We start from the raw sequence: 20,640 nt of genomic DNA on the forward strand, positions 1-20,640 counted from the left end.
CCTAATGGCCACTGCAGCTGGTGCTGTGCCAGTCTGAAGCCAGGAGCCGGGTACTTCCTCCCGGTCTCCCATGCGGGTGCAGGGACCCAAGCACTTGGGCCATCCTCCACTGCCCTCCTGGGCCACAGCAGAGAGCTGGACTGGAAGAGGAGCAACTGGGACTAGTACCCGGCACCCCAACCGGGACTAGAACCCAGGGTGCCGGCACTGCAGGCAGAGGATTAGCCAAGTGAGCCACGGCGCTGGCCCGAAGTAAATTTTAAGATAATTACATGTCTTTAAAACTATAGAAGTATGTCATTCTTAACAATTTGACAAAGACATGAAAGTTTGACAAAGCCATTTTTTGCAATAATACTGTTACATACAAGCATTCTTTTTTGTTTATTTTTGGTATACATATATGTTTAATTTCAACTCCAAAATATAAGGGAGACCATGTAGCATTTATCTTTCTGTGTCTAGCTTATTTCACTCAAAATTTTGTCCTTGGGTATAAACCCATAAGACATGAACACTTGTATCAAAGAAATACTTGCACCACCATGTTTGTTATAGCACTTTTCCCGATTCCAAAATGTGGGATCAGACTTGCCTTTTGAGTATTATAGTTAGTTCTTTGTTTTCCCAATATCTGATGACACCTGTTGACCATTTAGTATGGTAAATGAACTTACTTTATGTTAGGCTACCAAGTTTTGGGGGTTATCTGGTATCACAGTACAATCCACTATATATTCATTAATACACTATGGTTTCAGTTGCTTGGAACCTGGTTCATAGGGAGAAAAGTTTTCAAATCTCATTAGATACTGAATTTTATCATTTACTGCTATGTCTAGCAAAGCAAGGTGTCAGGTTAAACCAAAAGAGGATTTAGTCACATAGGTTAAGGAAGCAGACTCAGATTATAGATTTTAATTGGGGGAAACCAGGGGACATTTTGTCTGCTGCCAAAGGTGAAGGCAGAAGCAGAGGCCCAGCTGCCTGGTTATTCCAAATATTTATTGTCAATTATGAGATTGATTAATCATAAAACATGTGCAGTTTTGTGAAAACAGGATTTTATGATGAGGGAGTTTAAACATAGTGAAACAGAACAATGGAGAGTTCTGGTGTTTACAAGAAAGATGTGTTTGCTTGGAAGCTTGGAATAAAAAACAATCACAATGTGTAGGAACCTTGAGGGAGACTAATTATTGACTGGGACGAATGTCTCACTAGTTGTTTACCAGAGTCCACAGCGTTTCCTTAGCTGCTTTGGAGGATCATGTCAAATGACCTTAGCCACTGTTAACGTAACTTGAACAATGACTTTGCAATCTGGCCAAGCATGCCTTTAGCAGAATTCAGGTCATGTGGTGGTCCATGACATCTCCCCCTTTTTTATTAGTTTTTTGAAGAACAGTCATAGTTGAAGCAGGATTATCTTCATTTTGTTTCTTGTGCAGGTTGTGCTTTGGCAGACTATGCAAAAGGGAAAACAGAAAAAAAAGTAATAAGCAGAATTGTGATCATAAAAATGTAGTTTCTTTGGAACCAAGTAGCTCCATTGAAAGTTTGTAAACCTTTATTAATACTAGAAATTATGTCATCTTCAGTAGTATCTAAATAAAGAGTATGGGAACGATCAATATCCCTTTTTAAGGAAATTTTATCTAAAGTAGCATTATGCCATCTCCAAGCACCTAAAATATGTGCTTTTACCTGATTCCAATTATGTTCAGGTGAATTATATCTGAAAGGAGTAATACAATATGTAGCAATATTAAAATGACATGGCAATTCCATCTGAGTACGTATAGCATCCAAATCTTGTCCTAACCAGAAAATGGCACCTTTAAGATATCTACTTCATCCCTGAAAATAACATCTAGATGATGTTGAGTTTGTCACAGCTGTAAAGAATTTACCACCATGTTATTAACAACAGTATGCATTTCTATTTCTTGAACAAGAGCAACACCAGAGGTAGATTCCCATTATAGTCAGAATGATGCCAATAACTAACCTTAACATGTGTTTAGCTCTAATAACTGCTTGGATAACTGAATGAAGAATATGTAATGTGGGAGTTTGTGCACCTGGCTCTGTTAAATTAATAGGAAGCCAAATGGCAGTAGGCTGATAAACAAAATGGTTTGATTTTTGTTATCATTAGAGATGCAGTTGTTTAAAAAAACAACTTTTGTAGGAAACATGAGAGAGACCTGTATGGTTGTCCTTTTGAATGATTTTTTATGGGTTCAAGATCATTTTTATTTTCAGAGCCTTCAACAGTTGGTTAACAAAGTTGGTACAGTTTGAAGGCCAACCCCCCTCCCTCTTCAGGCATTTAACCAACAGAATCCTTAAAAAGATCAGAGACCAAATAGTATGTCTCAGTAAGTGTAGGATGAGGCCCTCTTTCCTCCTTTCCACATGCTTTTCAAAACAAGATTGCTTTATATCCAAAAGCGACTCAAACCCATAATATAGCAACCAGTCATCTCCAGTATCAGATTCCCTTTCTACCCAGAACAAGACGCAGACGTTAAGAGGGAAAGTTGACACTTGATAGGAAAATCCTGGCTATACCCCACAGGAACAGTGATGGTAAGGAGGCTGGCACCTGAGGGTGAGGTGGAGCTGGTGCCATAAGCAGGCCTGTGTAGAATCAGTTAAGGCAGCCCCAATTCCCTAGGAGGGGATCCTTTGAGACTCCCACTTCCTTGGAGTTAGATAAGGGGGCAATTGGTGATGATTTATCACTACCTGTCCCTCAAATTAAAACATGATAAACTCAGAAAGTTTTACCTTCAAAATCTACCACGCTTCATCCTGAGAAAAAAATCGATGCAGACACCTCTATGCCAGTACCCTCCCTCCAAAGGCCTAGGGCTCCCAACCCCTCTCCCTACAGCTGGGTGGCCCATCCAACACTGATTTGATATTCTTTTGACTCATGACTGTTTTTCAAAAATTAAAATAAAAGCTATCCAAGAGTTATCAGGATAACAAGGAGGAAGACAGTTGGTGAGGTCCACCTAGCCCCTGCTTTACCAGAACACCCTGGAATACCTACATTACATTCCAGAACTGACTTGGGGGTGGCTCAACAAAAGCTGCCTGAACTGCTTTCCCAATGGTGATTCCTATGTCAGCCAACATCATAGGGAGAACATACAGTGCAAAAACACAAGACTGAATAAGAACAGTGTGGTGTGAGTTCTTCAGGTTCTGTCAGGTCCCAGCATCAGTTTTTTTAAAGGTTTTTACTTATTTGGAAGCTAAAGTTATACAGAGAGGAAAAAGGTCTTCCATCTGCTGGTTCACTCCTCATTTGGCCACAAGGGCCAGAGCTAAGCTGATCTGAAGCCAGGAGCTTCTTCTAGGTCTCCCACGGGAGTGCAGGGGCCCAAGAGCTTGGGCCATCCTCTACTGCCTCCCCAGGCCATTAGCAGAGAGCTAGATCTGAAGAGGAACAGCCAAGACACGAACTGGTGCCCATATGGGATGATGCCAGCACTGCAGGCTGAGGCTTATCCTACTACTGTGCCACAGCATCATCTTTGGATAATGCTGATTTGGTTGGTCGTCCTCCATGCCATGCCATGGCTTGATGCAATAACCTGGAATTCAAAAATGTGTTGCAGCTGTTTCTGGAAAGACACAAGCAACTCCTCTTCCACAGGTTAGTAAGGGATGTGGACCTTTCCAAATTCCTTTTTCTGGTGTTTTCCAGTAGACAAGTGGAGAAGTACTTATAGATTCCTGACCATAACGTCTTTCTATAGGAGTCATATTCTGGTTATCACAATTTAAAAAAATGTAAAGTAGATAAAGCTAGTTTCAGACTGTGATGTGGGCTTTGATGTTGTGAAGTACCTTCAGGTTCCCCTTTTTGTTTGTTTAAATTGAAGCTTTAGTTTTAAGTGAGAGCATTCAATGACAGCTTTAACTTGGGGGTTATAAGGGATGTGTGTAATGTAGAGAATGCCCCAAATTTGGCAGAAATTGGCAAAGGCCATACTTGCATAAGCTGGGCCATTGTAGAATGTGGAATGCCAAGGACAGCAAAAACCTCTAAGCAATGATTTTTAACGTGATGAAAGGTTTCACCTGCTTGTGCAGATACCCAAAATGACTGAAGAAAAGGTATCAACTAACTTTAAATGAACAAATTTAAGTGAACAAACTTTAAATGCACATCCATTTGCCGTAACTGATTACTTTGAAGTCCTCTAGGATTGATGTCCTCATTTACTGGAGTAGGAGCTAAAATGTTGACATGAGAGACACATTCTTAGAATACTCTGGGCCTGAAATTTGAAATTGTTGTTTTAGCATAGAGGCAGGTTGATGCAATAACATATGGGAGGCCTTAGCCATTTCAAATGCTGACATAATCAGTTTATCAATGGTATAATTTGTTGCACGTAGAGGACCTAGCAAAGAAGTGTGAGATCTAATATGAGTAATTAAAAAGCATGAGGTCCTATTTATAATTACTTGCTGAATTTGAAAGAACAATGTAAATAATTCTTCATCTTGTAATTCTTTTAACTTAGCTTTTTTAGTTTTTGTATTAAATAGGTCATATATTGGAAGTCAGAGACTATAATGCAAGATTGTGATAGTAAGCATAGTACCTGTTGAATGGCTATTAATTTAGGCTCATTGTGCTGAAGAATAGGGAGTCTGAATAATTTTTTAAAGATAAGGGCCTTTTAGGCCAGCCTTCCCATTGGAGGATCTGTTAGTAAAGCAAGTCTGTGTACCTGGAACAGGTTGTGTCTGAGAGATTTTAGGAAAAAATAAAAGTAGTTTCCTGTAGAAACTTTAGAAGTTCATTATTCGGGGCTGGTGCTATGGCACAATGGGTTAACGCCCTGGCCTGAAGCACCAGCATCCCATATGGGCGCCGGTTCAAGACCTAGCTGCTTCACTTCCAGTCCAGCTCTCTTCTATGGCCTGGGAAAGCAGTAGAAGATGGCCCAATTCCTTGGGCCCCAGCACCTGCGTGGGAGACCTGGAAGAAGCCCCTGGCTCCTGGCTTTGGATTGGCGCAGCTCTGGACCACACGGCCAATTGGGGAGTGAACCATTGGATGGAAGACCTCTCTCTCTCTCTCTCTCTCTGTCTCTCTCTTTGCCTCTCCTCTCTCTGTATAACTCTGACTTTCAAATAAATCTTTTTTTTTTTTATTTGACAGGTAGAGATATAAATAGTTGAGAGAGAGAGATAGAGAGAAAGGTCTTCCTTCAATTGGTTCACTACTCAAATGGCTGCTACGGCCAGCGCTGCACTGATCTGAAGCCAGGAGCCAAGTGCTTCTTCCCAGTTTCCCATGCGGGTGCAGGTGCCCAAGCACTTGGGCCATCCTCCACTGCCCTCCTGGGCCATAGCAGAGAGCTGGACTGAAATAGGAGCAACCGGGACTAGACCCAGCGCCCATGTGGGATGCTGGCTTCGCAGGTGGAGAATTAACCAAGTGAGCCATGGTGCCGGCCTCATATGCTGATTTCATTTCCCTTGGATTAATTCCCAGAAGTGACAGTGCTGGGTCACGTGGTAGATCTATTTTCAGCTTTCTACGGCATTCCTACACTGTCTTCCACAATGGCTATACAGGTTTACATTCTAACAACAGTGGATTAGGGTAGCTTTTTCCACACATCCTCACCAACATTAATTATTTGTTGATTTCTGTATGAGAGCCGTTCTAACTAGGTTGAGATGAAACCTCCTTGTGGTCTTGATTTGGATTTCCATGATGGCTACTGATCTTGAGAGTTTTTTCATGTGTCTGTTGGCTCTTTGAATTTCCTGTATTGAAAAATGCCTGTTCAAGTCTTTTGGCCATTTCTTAACAGGAGTATTTATTTTGTCGTTGTCGAGTTTCTTGAGCTTTTTGTAGATTCTTTATCAGTTTCATAGTTTGCAAACATTTTCTCCCATTCTCTCTCTTTTTTTTATATTGCTTGAGTTTTTTTTTAACAACTTTTATTTAATAAATATAAATTATGAAAGTAAAAATATGGATTATAGTGGTTTTTCCCCTGTAACCTCCCTCCCACCCGCAACCATTCCATCTCCCGCTCCCTCTCCCATCTCCCATTCTTTATCAAGATTTATTTTCAATTATCTTTATATACAGAAGATCAACTTGGTATATACAAAGTAAAGATTTCAACAGACTGTACCCACACAGATACACAAAGTATAAAGTACTGTTTGAGTACTAGTTTTACCATTAATTCACATAGTACAACACATTGACAGAGATCTTACATGGGAAGCAAGTGTATAGTGACTCTCATTGTTGATTTAACAATTGACACTCTTATTTATGACGTCTGTAATCACCCGAGGCTCTTGTCATGAGTGTCAAGGCTATGGTAGCCTCTTGAGTTCACCAACTCCAACCTTATTTAGACAAAGCCATAATCAAAGTGGAAGTTCTCTCCTGCCTTCAGAGAAAGGTACCTCCTTCTTTGATGGCCTGTTCTTTCTGCTGGGATCTCACTCACATAGATCTTTCATTTAGGTCATTTATTTTTGACACATTGTCTTGACTTTTCATGCCTGAGAAACTCTCATGGGCTTTTCATGTGGATCTGAATGCCTTAAGGGCTGATTCTGAGGCCAGAGTGCTGTTTAGGACATCTGCCATTCTATGAGTCTGCTGTGTATCCTGCTTCCCATGTTGGATTGTTCTCTCCTTTTTAATTCTATCAGGTATTATTAACAGACACTAATCTTATTTATGTGATCCCTTTGATAGCTAATCCTATCATTATGGTCAACTGATCACTTTGACTAGTGAGATGGCATTGTTACGTGCCACCTTGATGGAATTGATTTGGAATCCCCTGGCACGTTTCTAGCTCTGCCATTAGGGGTAGTCTGAGAATGTGCCAAACTGTACATCTCCCTCTCTTATTTCCACTCTTATATTGAACAGGGATCACTTTTCAGTTAATTGTAAACACCTAAGAATAATTGTATGTTAATTAAAGTGTTCAACCAATGGTATTAAGTAGAACAAAAAATACTAAAAGGAATAATATAGTAAGTTGTTCCTTGACAGTCAGGACAAGGGCTGATCAAGTCATTGTTTCTCATAGTGTCCATTTCACTTCTACAGGTTTCCTTTTAGGTGCTTTATTAGTTTCTGTTTTTAAGGCTCTCAAATATGTTTTTTATTTGTTCTATTGAATTCTTCATTTCATTTTGATTTCTCTTCAATATCTCAATTTCCTCGTTTCATTTTGATTCCTCCTTAAGATTTTATTTTCACTTCAGAGATTTTCTGTCATGTCTTCCATGGATTTCAGTAATGTATGCATTTGTTTTTGATAACTTCTAAATGTTCTTATCATAAATTTTTCAAGTTCCATTTCTTGCATTTCTTCTATCTCATCATATTCATAATCTTGTACTGGAGTGTCATATTCTTTTGGGATAGTCAGGTTGTCATCCTTGTTCTTATTTCCTCTGTTTTTTTTTTTTGTTGTTGTTTGTTTGGCATTGTGGAGATATTCTTTTCTTTTTCTGCTGTGGCAGCTTTCTCATACTCTGACTGTAGTGGACTGTCTGCTTTAGGTGAATCTCTAGAGGTTTGTGCTGGGTGTGGCCTGAGAGCTCTGTTTAGTTCTTCAGGGTTAAGGGTGTGCCAAAGGTGACACACCCAGGTTTGGCATGGTAAATCAATCTCTCTCTCTCTCTCTCTCTCTCTCTCTCTCTCTTTTATTCTTAATGGAAGTAATTCCACTCAGCTGAGCTCTTCTCCTCAATGGCGATCAGTGCCTGAGTGGTAGCCCAGTGGGTATAATATTCATCTGCTCTGTCCCAAGGACCACACAAAGGATCTGTGCAGTCCTCAATGTAAGCTCAGATTCCCCTGCAGTGTCTCTCCCCAGGTTACCAAGGCCGCCCGAATTTGTGGCGTTTCCCACCAAAACTACTCACATCTCAGCCACATCGTGAGTTCTCTCACACACTCTGTTTTTTTTTTTTTTTTTTTCACAGTCCCAATTCATAAGCTCCACACATTCACTAGGTCTTAGTCTCCTGTTATTACTCCCCACCAGAATCAGGGTTTCATTTTGGATGAGGGCAGGCTCAGCTGGAGTTTGTGCAACTGTTAAGTATGTTCAAAAGGGCGCTTGCTCTATTGTCTTGCATGCCTTTGTAAGGTGAGTGGAGAGAGAGAATCGTGTCTATGTCATCCCTTGTATTTTTTTCTCTCCTCTAGTTAGGTTGGTGTACTTTCCCCCATGGGGCTTCAAGCTTCATTCCCTCCAGGCTTTTCCTGCTGCTTTTCTGCCAGTGTCTCGGGCTGCTACGGTTTCATCTCACCTCTCTTTCCAGCGCTGGTGCGGAGGAGACTCTTGGAAGCTGGGGTCCCAAGCCTTGGGAGCCCATGCCCTCCACATAGATCCACAATGTCCCTCTAATTCCAGAAGAGTTGCCTCTGCAGTTTTTTCCCTAACTCTTCCCTGAGACTACACTATCTCCACTTTTATAAAACTATTTTTTCCTGGACTATCAGTGAGCTCCCTCCCTACTCTCCCTCTTGGAACCTCTCTCTCTCTCTCTTTCTCTTTTTATTTTTTCATTTTTTGTGTGAGTCTTCTTCTATTTCTTTCTTTAATGTTTATAATTTTCAATGTAGAGATCTTTCACCACCTTGGTGACATGCATGCCAAACTATTTAATTTTTTGTAGCTATTATGAATGGGATTGTATTTAGAAGTTCTTGCTCAGCAGTGGCATTTGTGTGTATAGAAAGGCTATTAATTTTATGTATTAATTTTATATCCTGCTTCTTTACCAAACTCTTTTATGAGCTCTAATAGTCTATCAGTGGATTCTTTTGGATCTCCTATACATTGAAGAATCATGTCATCTGCAAATAGGGATAGTTTGACTTCCTTCTTTCCCATTTTTATCCCATTGACTTTTTTTTTTTTTTTCCTAATGGCTCTGGCAGTGGTGACAGTAGGCATTCTTGTCCGATTTCATATCTTGGTGGGGATGCTTCTGGCTGTGCATTTGTCATAAATTGCCTTGATTGTATTGAGGAATGTTCCTTCTGTACCCAGTTTTCTTAAGGTTTTCATCATGAAATTATGTTGTGTCTTTTAAAATGCTTTCACTGCATCTATTGAAATACTCATAATTTTTATTCTTTATTTTGGTAATGTGATTTATCACATTTATTGATTTGTGAATGTTGAACCATCCCTGCATACCAGGGATAAATCCTATTTGTTCTGGGTGAATGATCTTTCTGATGTGCTGTTGGATTGGATTAGCTAGTATTTTGCTGAGGAGTTTTGTATCTGTGTTCATCAAGGATTGGTCTATAGTTATCTTTCTCTGTTGTATCTTTTTCTGGTTTAGGAATTAAGGTAATATTGACCTCATAGGAGGAGTTTGTTAAGGTTCCTTCTCTTTCAATTTTTTTGAACAGCTTGAGAAAAATTGGGATTAGTCCTTCTTTAAATGCCTGGTAGAATTCAGCAGTGAAGTCATTGGGTCCTGGGCTTTTCTTTGTTGAAAGGGTCATTGTGGGGCCAGTGCTGTGGCACAATAGGTTAATCCTCAGTGTGTGGTGCTGACATCCCATTATGAGTGCTGATTCTAGTACCAGCTGCTTCTCTTCTGATCCAACTCTCTGCTATGGCCTGGGAAAGTAGTAGAGGATGGCCCAGGAGCTTGGGCTCATGCGCCCACATTGGAGACACCAATGAGGCTCCTGTCTTTGGATTGGCCCAGCTCTGGCAGTTGTAGCCATTTCGGGGAAGACCTCTTTCTCTCTGTCTCTCCCTCTCAAATAAATAAATAAAATCTTTAAAAAAGGGTCTTTACTACTGTTTCAATCTCCATCTTTATTATTGGCCTGTTCTCTCTCTCTCTCTCTTTTTTTTTTTTTTTTGGTAAGTTGAGCTAATGTACTATCAACTTTATTTTTTCCCAAAAACCAGCTCTTTATTTCACTAAGTTTTTGTATTTTTTTGTTTCAATTGTGTTTATTTTTTCTCTAATTTTAGTTATTTCTCTTTTCCTACTAATTTGGGTTTGGTTTGTTGTTGTTTTTCTAAGTCTTTGAGATGCTTTGATTTCTCATTTATTTGATACCTTTCCAATTTCTTGTTGTAGATAACAATTGCTATAAATTTCCCTCATAATACTGCCTTTGCTGTATCTTATATATTTGGATAGGTTGTATTGTCATCTTCCTTCATTTCTAGAAATTTTTTTCCTCTTTTGATGTCTTCTGTGACTCACTGTTTTTTTTTTTATTTATTTTATTTATTTATTTATTTTTTGACAGGCAGAGTGGACAGTGAGAGAGAGAGACAGAGAGAAAGGTCTTCCTTTTTCCATTGTTTCACCCTCCAATGGCTGCTGCGGCCGGTGCGCTGTGCTGATCCGAAGCCAGGAGCCAGGTGCTTTTCCTGGTCTCCCATGAGGGTGCAGGGCCCAAGCACTTGGGCCATCCTCCACTGCACTCCCTGGCCACAACAGGGAGCTGGACTGGAAGAGGAGCGACTGGGACAGAATCCGGTGTGCTGGCGCCGCAGGCGGAGGATTAGCCTAGTGAGCCGCGGCGCTGGCTGACTCACTGTTTATTCTGGAGCATATTCTTCAGTTTCTTTGTGTTTGCATATTTTCTAGACATTCTTGAATTAATTTTCAACTTCATCCCATTGTGTTCAGAAAAGATGCATGGTATGATTTCAATTTTTTTTTTTGAAATTGCAATCTTTATTGCCTAGTGTATGATCTGTCCTAGACAATGTTCCATGCACTGATGAAAAAAATTTTAAGGAACTACTGAAACAAATTTCCATGGGGAGCAAGCACCATTTTCTCAGCTAAATAGCACTATTATATCTATAACTTAAAGGCTCTTATGACTTGCAAGCAGAAAAGTATCTCAAAACTAAGTCAGAATATTATCTTTATTTTCTGTTTAGCTCATATATACTCACATATTTATATATTCTTCACAGAGAGTGAAAGCAAGGTATGTGCCGCCTAGTGGATTTTTTTTTGGTAGTTTCCCATTGTACCTGAACATTTACTGAGTTTCTATTTGCAGAATAATTCCTAAGGGTTTGAGGTCTCCATTGATATATGCAGAGTAAGATGAAATTGCTCTTCTTGGATATCTGTGCACACATTATGAATTACCAGTGATATTTTAACTGTTTAAAGATGATCTTTGGGGCCGGTGCCATGGCTCAATAGGCTAATCCTCTGCCTTGCAGCGCTGGCACATCGGGTTCTAGTCCCAGTCGGGGCGCCGGATTCTGTCACGGTTGCCCCTCTTCCAGGCCAGCTCTCTGCTGTGGCCAGGGAGTGCAGTGGAGGATGGCCCAAGTGCTTGGGCCCTGCACTCCATGGGAGACCAGGAAAAGCACCTGGCTCCTGGCTTCGGATCAGCGTGGTGTGCCAGCCATGGTGGCCATTGGAGGGTGAACCAATGGCAAAGGAAGACCTTCCTCTCTGTCTCACTGTCCACTCTGCCTGTCAAAAAAAAAAAATAAATAAAAAAAGATGATCTTTGCTACTCCTACTTGATTTTGTTTTTATCACATGCATACATATTGTTGCTAAAATAGCAAGTAATGAGCTTTCAAGAGTGTATAAATCTAAGTGGTTTAATTAAATTTCTTGCAAGTCATATAAGGAACACTCCCACCTATTATATGTTTTTTTTTATTTCATCTTTGGCTTTGTTGTCAGTTTTCATTAAAATTGACCAAAGGATTGACCCATTTTTATGTTACAAATAGATATTCTAAATATTCCCTAATAAGTGTAAATATTCTTGATACAGTGCCAAGCCTAAAGCTGAGGCTTAAATTGTAATGCCTTCCATTTAGCTTGAACAGGTGGACAGTCAAAAAGAAAATGAGAGGGATCTCAAAGAAGAAATGCATAATGTAGCAAAAGGCAATTGAAGAAGGATAGCCAACAGAGGACCATGCCACCAGGGAAGCAAATCAAATAGCTCACTCTGGATTTTCAATTCATCACAGATCTATGTTCTCTCTGACCTACAGAGACAAGGTAGGTATATTTTTCTTCTACTCTAAACTGGAAAGCAGGCTCCAAGTTGGAGCAAAGTTCTGTGTGTAGCAGGGCTGTATCCCAAGATTGGCTGTAGATAAACAGATTGCTTTTAAGACTTACCTTTGGAGCTAGTCATCTCCAACCGACCTGTATTCAATGACATCTTTGACTACTTTTACAGGTTGAGCAATTTACTTAGCATTTTACATTATAGGTATAATTCCAGAACAAATGCCATACGATTTTTGTGTGAGGGTTCCTTAAGATATGTAGTGCAGTAGAAACAGCATCTTCTAGGGACGCATTCTATATCAGTGCTGGTTATTATTATTAGGAGTGATTTGTTGTCATTCTGACTAGTAGAATCTTTTTGTTTTTTGAATTTTTTAAAAAATAATTATTTTAGAGAGTGAAACAGAAGAGGAGAGGGAGGAGAGAGAAAGACAGTTTATTGGTTTACTTCCCCAAATATCCATGGCACTTTGGGTGCTGAAGCTGAGAGGCAGGAAATTAATCCATGTCTCCCACATGGATAGTACAGACCTATCCATCATCTGATGTCTTCCAGGGTATGCAGTAGCAGGAATTAGAAGCAGAGCTGGGACTTAAGACTTGGTATTCCAATGTGAGTCATGGGCATCCCAACTGGCATCTTAATCACTAGGCTACTAGACCAAATATCCACTCTTTTTTTTCTTTTTAAAAACGTTCTTATTGATGCATTATTAGCATTCCAGATAGTTCACCATTTAAAGTGAAAATTTGATGTTATTTAGCATGTTCAAAAATAAGTGCAGCCATTACCAAAGTCAATTAAAGAATATTTTCATCATCTCAAAAAGAAACCCTGTACCCTTTAACTATTTAACAAATAATCTTTCTACTCCTATAGATTCACTTATTATGGAAATTTCAAATGAATGGAATCACAGAATATGGCTTTTGAGACTGAGTTCTTTCATTTAGCGTGTTCTAAAGATGCATACCTGCTTCAGAAATTCATTACTTTTACAGCTGATTAATATTCTGTTGTAAGCATATATCACATTTTGTTATCCATTCATCAACTGATGGATACTTGGGTTGTTTTAGCCTTTTGAGTATTATTAAAAATATTGCTATAAACAGTTTTTGCGTATATACATTTTCATATCACTAGTTGAGGAGTGAAACAGCTGAGTCATATTTTAACTCTGTGAGGAACTGCTAGACTATTTTCCAAAGTATGTTAATCATTTCTGAGTCCCAACAATGTTCAAGAGTCCTGATTTTTCTACATTGATTAAATCTTCTGTTTGTTTACGAGTGAAATGGTACTTAGTATCACTTGACTTCAAGGAAGTGCAAATTGAAATGCAATACCTATTAAAAAAAGACAAAAAGTAACAAGTGCTGGCAAGGTTGTGAAGAAAAGGGAATTGTAATATATTATTGGTGGGAATGTATAGTAGAACAGCCTTCATGGGAATAATATGGAGGTTCTTCAAATAATTAAAATAGAACTACTGTATGATCCCACAATACCACTGCTGTGTATACACCCAAAAGCAACAAAATCTGTCTGTCAAAGAGATACCTATACACCCATGATTGTTGCAACACTACTCATGTCCATCAACAGATGAATGGATAAAGAAAATGTGGTATATATGCATAACAGAATTTTATTCAGACATAAAAAAAGAATGACATTCTGTCATATGCAGCAGTATAAATGGATCTGGAGCTTATTAGGTTGAATGAAATAAACTAGGCATAAAGAGAAAAATACTACACATTATCACTCATACCTAGAAGCTAAAAAAGTTGATCTCATTGAAGAGGAGTTTAATAGTGGTCACTAGAGGCTACGAAAGGGTCAAGGAAGAGGGAATTAGAAAATGATTCGATAATAGATATCAATATGCACTTAGATAGGAATAAGTTCAGATGTTCATTACACAGTACAATGGCTATATATACCATATATGTAAAAAAGCTAGATCAAAGGATTTTGGATATTTTTTCACAACAAAGAAATGTTAAATGTTTGAGGGTATAGAAAATTCTTACTCTGATTTAAATATTAGATACTGTATATATGTATTGAAGCATCATGTAGTACCACATAAATATGTGTAATTTTTATGTGTCAATTTAAAAATAAAAATCATTCTACTTTAAAAAAGTGAATTGAATACAATTTAAGTCTACCAAAACTTCACAAGGACTTAGATTGGCAGAAGTTAGAGTTGGGTCTTATAAGATTTTAAGGCATTCACAAAAAGATAGTGAGCTAAAATTATAGATCTTTGATTTTGGAAATTTTGACATCTACAGTATTTTTATCATAAAATTTTATACCATGAACTTATAATTTGTTATGCACGCTATTATACTTTTGAGAGTAAAAATGAATCTATCGATAATCATACTGAAATAGCAAGAGTAAGCTGAACTATTTTCCATACCTCACTATAGGCTCACTCATTTGGAGTTATTTTACTTGTTTCTTCCAGCAGAGGTGATGGATTTTTCTTGACCTCTGTTATAAGCAGGATACATGAATATGCATACATGCTGGATTAAGCTAAATATTGGGTCTCCCTCAGAATGAGCCAAAATAACTGATGCGCACAGGAAAAAAAATCCTAGCTTTTTCAGTGGTTTGTGTGGTTTTTACAATTAAGCTGAAGTGTATTGCATCATGGAATTTACATTTTCTTTAGTGGCTATGCTTTTAAGCACTTAAGTTTACTGCATTTCATCTCTTACTACATTTACCTCCCAACCCCAAGAATGACTATTACAGTGTTAGACACGTACATGCAGTCCCCCAAAAATGTATACTCAAAAATAATTCACATTTGAGTGCTTAGATTTATAAGAACAATACAAAGGGATCATTCTTCATATTTAGGGAACAAGATTTTTAAAATAAACTCTTGTGTATCTTCTCTTCTCCTGTCTCTCTTTGTTTCCCCTCTCATACCCTTTACATCATAGTTCCTGAAAAACAAACAAAAAGCTTACCTCCACATCCTTATAGTATGGTCTGTAGTAAAAAATGTTATTAACTGGAGTTCAAGTTTTGATGGCCAACGTCCATTTGACGTTATGAAGCTGTGTTTTGGCAGAGTACCACTGAGAACTTGAACAGACAGAGAGACAGCTCTTCTTTCCCCCTGGGAGTGAAGTACTGAATACCATATTTCTGCCCTAATTCACTCTCTGGAGGAGCTACCTTTGCCAGCAGCAGGAGAAGACTTATAGTCATTAAAAACAACCGTGAGAAAAAGTCAGAGAGGGAGGAAAATGATGCTGTCCCCTTTGAATACACAGGAGGGTTTCCACAAGAACACTTGCATTAGGTGAAAGCTTGACCCTCAAGTAGTTGCCTAGGTCAACAGGACCTGAGGCCATCCCTTGTGTAAGGTTCGGTCAGGTAAGTTAAAGCCGCCTTCAGGGCACTCTCAATTTAGACACCAATTTCCTCAAGACTAAGAAAAGAAAGCAGTGCTGCATGAGTCCAACTTTATCTGTTGCTTTTTTTCCTTTTTTCCTTTGTTCCTGTGAGATTGGTGTATTTAAGAGAGAGTAACTTCAAATGACTGGGCACTTTATACAAGGATGTTGCCTCCTGGTCTGACCGTGGACTAACTCTTCAGCAATTCCAATGCATTCTTTGGTTCCGGGATGGCTACATACAATTTTTCAAAACACATTTTTACTTACAACCCCGATAAATTCTAGGTTTTCTCCTTACCACGAATTTTAGAAATATTTTCTCTGTGCCACATTAGGTCCAGGGGAAAGTGTTGTCTGTTATTACAATTTCATTTTCCAATTCTCAACTGGTTTCATGTCCAGTTCTTTCCCTCCATTTAACCCTGAAACTGCTCTGTGGTACTTTGGTTTGATCGGACTCCTAGCTTGAAAAATCCAGAATATGTTCTTTTTTTCTCCCAAGACACAATGTATGCTATGTTCATTAACTGTCACAGTAGGACATTTTAGGAACTACTGTTATATATATATATATATATATATATATATATATATATAATGTTCTCAAAATGAAGAAAAAAGAAAATAAAGTACTCTGTAGTTATACTACCACTGTCAAGGTTAACCAGAATTTTGCTTTGAATACAATTTGGTGATCTTAATATATTCACTGAATCTCTTTGGTATATTTGAATTTCATGATTTTAAGAAAATTTATACCTTTTGGGCTTATATGACACTGATGTTTGTTGATTATCCTTATAGTTCTGTGGTTATTTTTCTTAGTCACAGATGGTTTCTCTTTTCCAGTGCATTTCAGCATTTCACAATTTTGTGCTTGGAGTACTGTGTTTCTCACAGTAACATACTGTAGTATTCAGGCAAAAATTGATTGTGGCAAAACTGAGGATTAGAGTTGTCCACAAAAATTTCCTAAGGTCTCACATTGTAGAGGAACATATACATTTCAGTAACTTTAAGTACTTTTTTTCTAGTATTGAAACTAATCACTATTCATGCCCAGATGAATAGTAGCTTTCTCTTAAGCCTATGTTATATAAAGATTAAATAACTTTTAAAGATTATAAAGATATATACCAGTGCAAAACATTAATATAGGACAGGTATATGAATATTGAAATCAAAGAAGGATCTATTTCCTCTGAAATGGCAGTTGGAGTCACTGCTCTTAGGAAGTTGTGATTTCTTCCTCTCTTGTAAAGCATGTGAAGTTGAATTTGTAATAGTAAAGGATGTGTGTGATCAGTTGCTGTTACTCTACTAGGAGATTTCTGTCCAAGCCAACAATGTTGTGTACCACCATTTCGTAGATGCATATGGAATACTAATATTTGTATTAATTTAATTTTGCACTTTTGATGGTATCTGGTAGATACTACAACCACAAGAACATACAGAAAACAATTGTGGTTAACTACCTCTTATTATGCATATTTACTAAATTCATTCATTAATTATTTAAATTGACTATATGGTTGGATGTAAGGCAAATATTAGAGGTTGCAGGGCAAACTAAGTTTAAAAAATTTCTGTTATTGGAGGTTATAATTTTATATACAATGGTAAATGTATTTATGCTTTTTTAAAAAACAAAATTTATTAAGCATTGACTATATATTAAGTACTTTGCAGAACTCTGAAAATATAAAAAAAGGTCTGATTTCGTAGGGCTTCAAATTTATGATTAGTACAAGAAGGGAAATGAAAAGACACATAAAATGATTATTACAATGCTATGGATATGTGCAATAGAGCCACATAATGAGTCATATGGTATTAGAAAAGAAACACAGTGTTGTTACAATAAATTAATCTTTATCAAGGAGGAGTAAGAAAATCCTGACCTAATAGATCTTTTACTTAAATGACTTAATTGTTGATTCCATTAATTTATTATGCCTGGAATGGTCACTTCTGTAAAAAAACTATTATATGAAGTTTTTTGTTTAAGGATGACTTTATGATAATCAGTAGCACGTTGACTGGGACTTGGATACAGTCATTATTTTAGTTCCGGGAGATAGTTACATAAGTGAGCTACAAGATCATAAACCAAAAGATGAAAACATAAATCATGAGCTATAACTTATGATTTCTCAGCTGAGCATGTTGTATGATAGGGAAATGGAGAAAACAAGACTGGGTGGCTAAATTGAACACTATGGAATAGTTTCAAGCTAGATAGAATTTGTACTTTATCAACTATCTATCCATCCAGCTCAATGACTTGTTACTCATTTGCATTGCAGTTACTGTGCTATGTTCTGAAGACACATTTTTAAAAAGATAGAAGAACAAAACGTAGTTAATACTCTCATCATGGAGGAGAAAACATAAGCAAAATAAGAAATACAACATAATCTCATAACTGACATAACATAAAGAAGAGAATCTGGAATCTGTCTCTAGGAGTCAAAAAGTCTGCACTAGTGTGAATAGGTCTGTCCCAAATTCAGGTGTTGCCAATGTGATGGTATTAGGAAGTGAGGCCCTTAAGCGGTGAATAGGCCATGAGGGTTTCTTCCTCTAGGATCAGATTAGGAGCCCTTGTAAAGGGTTTGATGAAAGGAGTCCTTCTGCATTTTGATATATGAGGACACAGTGTTCCTGCCCTACAGAGGACTCAGCATTCAGAGCGCATCATTGAAGCAGAGATCAGGCCCTCATCAGTTGGTGAATTTATTGTGACCTTCCTAGTCTCCAGGATGAGGAAAGAGGAGTAGTGATTCTGGCTGATGCAAATAAACAAGAATGTTTGAGTTTTTCCCTCTAGCTTGGTAGGCTCTTGAAGGGATTCTTATGGAGGATCATTATGCTTTAACTTGTGTTTTATAGATTTGACTCTAGACAATATGTGAAAGATAGCTTGCAGTGACAAAGCTAAGATCAAGCCTGGCTGCAGAACCAGTTCAAAGGGTATTGTACCAAAATGTGGTAGCAGAATTGGAGATGTAAGAGATATAAGGAACAGGAATTAAAGTCAAGAAGCAGTAAAATGAATGTAGCTTCTGTCTTTCTTAGGTTACTGAGTAAATAGAGTCACCATTAGGTCATCTAACTGGTGATTTTGCTAGATTGGATCAGGTACTCCTAAGCTGTAGAGTTATAGAAAACTTCTTTTCAACAAGAATGTTTGGTGTAAATTGATAGATACTGGGGATTTTCTTGGACAAAGGGACAAGATCTAGAACAATGTTTCCCAAATGAAGCATAAGAAACTACAGACAGTGGGGCAGATGGCATGAAGTTAGGACAATGAAATAAATGGCCAGTGTTAGTTATTATATCTTCTTTATCTATCATAAGCTCAAGATTAACCAGAAAAGCAAGAGTGAGATGAGATTCAGCCACATATTTTGAAAACTCAGTTTTTCCTATAGAAATAGACAAGCAATCAGTCTTTATGCATTTTACATATATGGATTTTCCAAAGTATTTGTTGATAGTTAAAGTACACAAATTTTTACTATTCCATTTTGTAAAAAATGCTGACAATTTGCAAATGGAAAATAATGTTTCAATGAGACTTTTCATGCAAATTCTAAAGAGGAGAGATTCTAGAAAATACCCTAAATTACTTTATTTCATTGAGAAATTTCAAAAATAAGAAAAATATGTAACATTATACACAAAAGTAATTCATGCTAATGTATATGAAGAAAAAATTTTATGAATCATTATTGTCTCATGCTAAAAAAGTTAATGTGGGTAAATGGTTTGACTTGCTATGTATTTAAATTGCAAGAAGAATGAAAGATTGATTTTTTTATTTGAAATGTGGACATGTATTTTTGGAGAGTGCATACTTTCTTGATTTTTTCCAGGTTTTATTAAAACATGAAGCAACAACCATCATCAGTCTATTTAGAAGAAACTTGTTGCAATGAACATCTGTTGGTTTTGCTAGTGAGCATTCATACAACCTTGCTTAGCAAAAATTTCCTTTGAAAATGACTGTTCCTCCTACTCTAAGCATTAAGATTAAAAGATAGAGTTCATATCCAGCTCTAGGAATGCATCCCAATTGGAATGATGCAACCAGTGCTGATGAAAATGAACAGTTTAAGTTTGGCTATACAACACAGAAGAGGTAGATGAAGTTTATTAGAATGAAGGTGCTCTTCTTTCTCTTAATGATGCTGAAGGAAACAGCTCTAACTCTTCTTTTGGGTAGTGGTGTAGTAGGAAGAAATGAGGACTTGGATTGGCGCATCCATTTTGCTTTGATGGTATGGAGAGCTGAGAGGTTCTTGGCCACCTTCACATAAAACCTGTGGCAAGAAGACAAATACTTTAGTTGAGAAGTTATCTTTCTATTCATATTTAGGAGTGTCATGGGGCAACAGTATGGTTTGATCTTTAATAACTTGAGGAACTTAACCTACTAATACTAACATATCTCTGTTATTGCTGATGATTCCAGATGCTGAATAGGAAAGGAGAATTATTAGAGAAGTCATTTTAATATTATAATAAAGGTAAACAATAGGGTTGCTTTTATATGAAATGTAATACAGTTAAGTTATGATCAGTTTAAGAACGGAGTGAAAGGCAGCATGTGTATTTGAGTACATAATCAGCCAAAGAGCATTGAAAGCTGGTGTAATCTTTTTTAGAAAATTTCCAAAGATTAAATACCTTACTTTACAATTTTCCAGTAGAAGCAATATTTATAATTAAATACCAAATGATGCGTCATCTATACAATTTTTATGCTCTGTTATATTAATGTCCACAAATAATAGAAAACATGTCATATTTGTATTTCTGGGTCTGGTTGCAGCCATTTGTTGTGAATGTCAAAATTTATTTATTTTTATTTTTATTTTTTTAACTTTTATTTAATGAATATAAATTTCCAAAGTACGGCTTATGGATTACAATGGCTTCCCCCCCATACCGTCCCTCCCACCCACAACCCTCCCCTTTCCCACTCCCTCTCCCCTTCCATTCACATCAAGATTCATTTTCGATTATCTTAATATACAGAAGATCAGCTTAGTATACATTAAGTAAGGATTTCAACAGTTTGCTCCCACACAGAAACATAAAGTGAAAAAT

At 37.5% G+C, this 20,640-nt stretch overlaps 1 long non-coding RNA gene across 3 annotated transcripts in view; it reads left to right on the forward strand.

Annotated features, from left to right (window-relative positions):
• LOC103349776 (uncharacterized) overlaps positions 1–20,640 on the forward strand; it is a 233,388-nt gene that overhangs the window by 20,980 nt on the left and 191,768 nt on the right. For 2 of the 3 annotated variants that reach the window (XR_011389006.1, XR_011389007.1), the window contains exon 3: positions 11,883–12,069. This is a non-coding gene — a long non-coding RNA (uncharacterized lncRNA). Of the gene's footprint in view, positions 1–11,882; positions 20,367–20,640 lie in introns of those variants that run through there. The other variant, XR_007922949.2, reaches the window with a different exon arrangement.

The sequence above is a fragment of the Oryctolagus cuniculus genome, chromosome 5 (assembly GCF_964237555.1).
Source record: "Oryctolagus cuniculus chromosome 5, mOryCun1.1, whole genome shotgun sequence".
NCBI lineage: Eukaryota > Metazoa > Chordata > Mammalia > Lagomorpha > Leporidae > Oryctolagus > Oryctolagus cuniculus.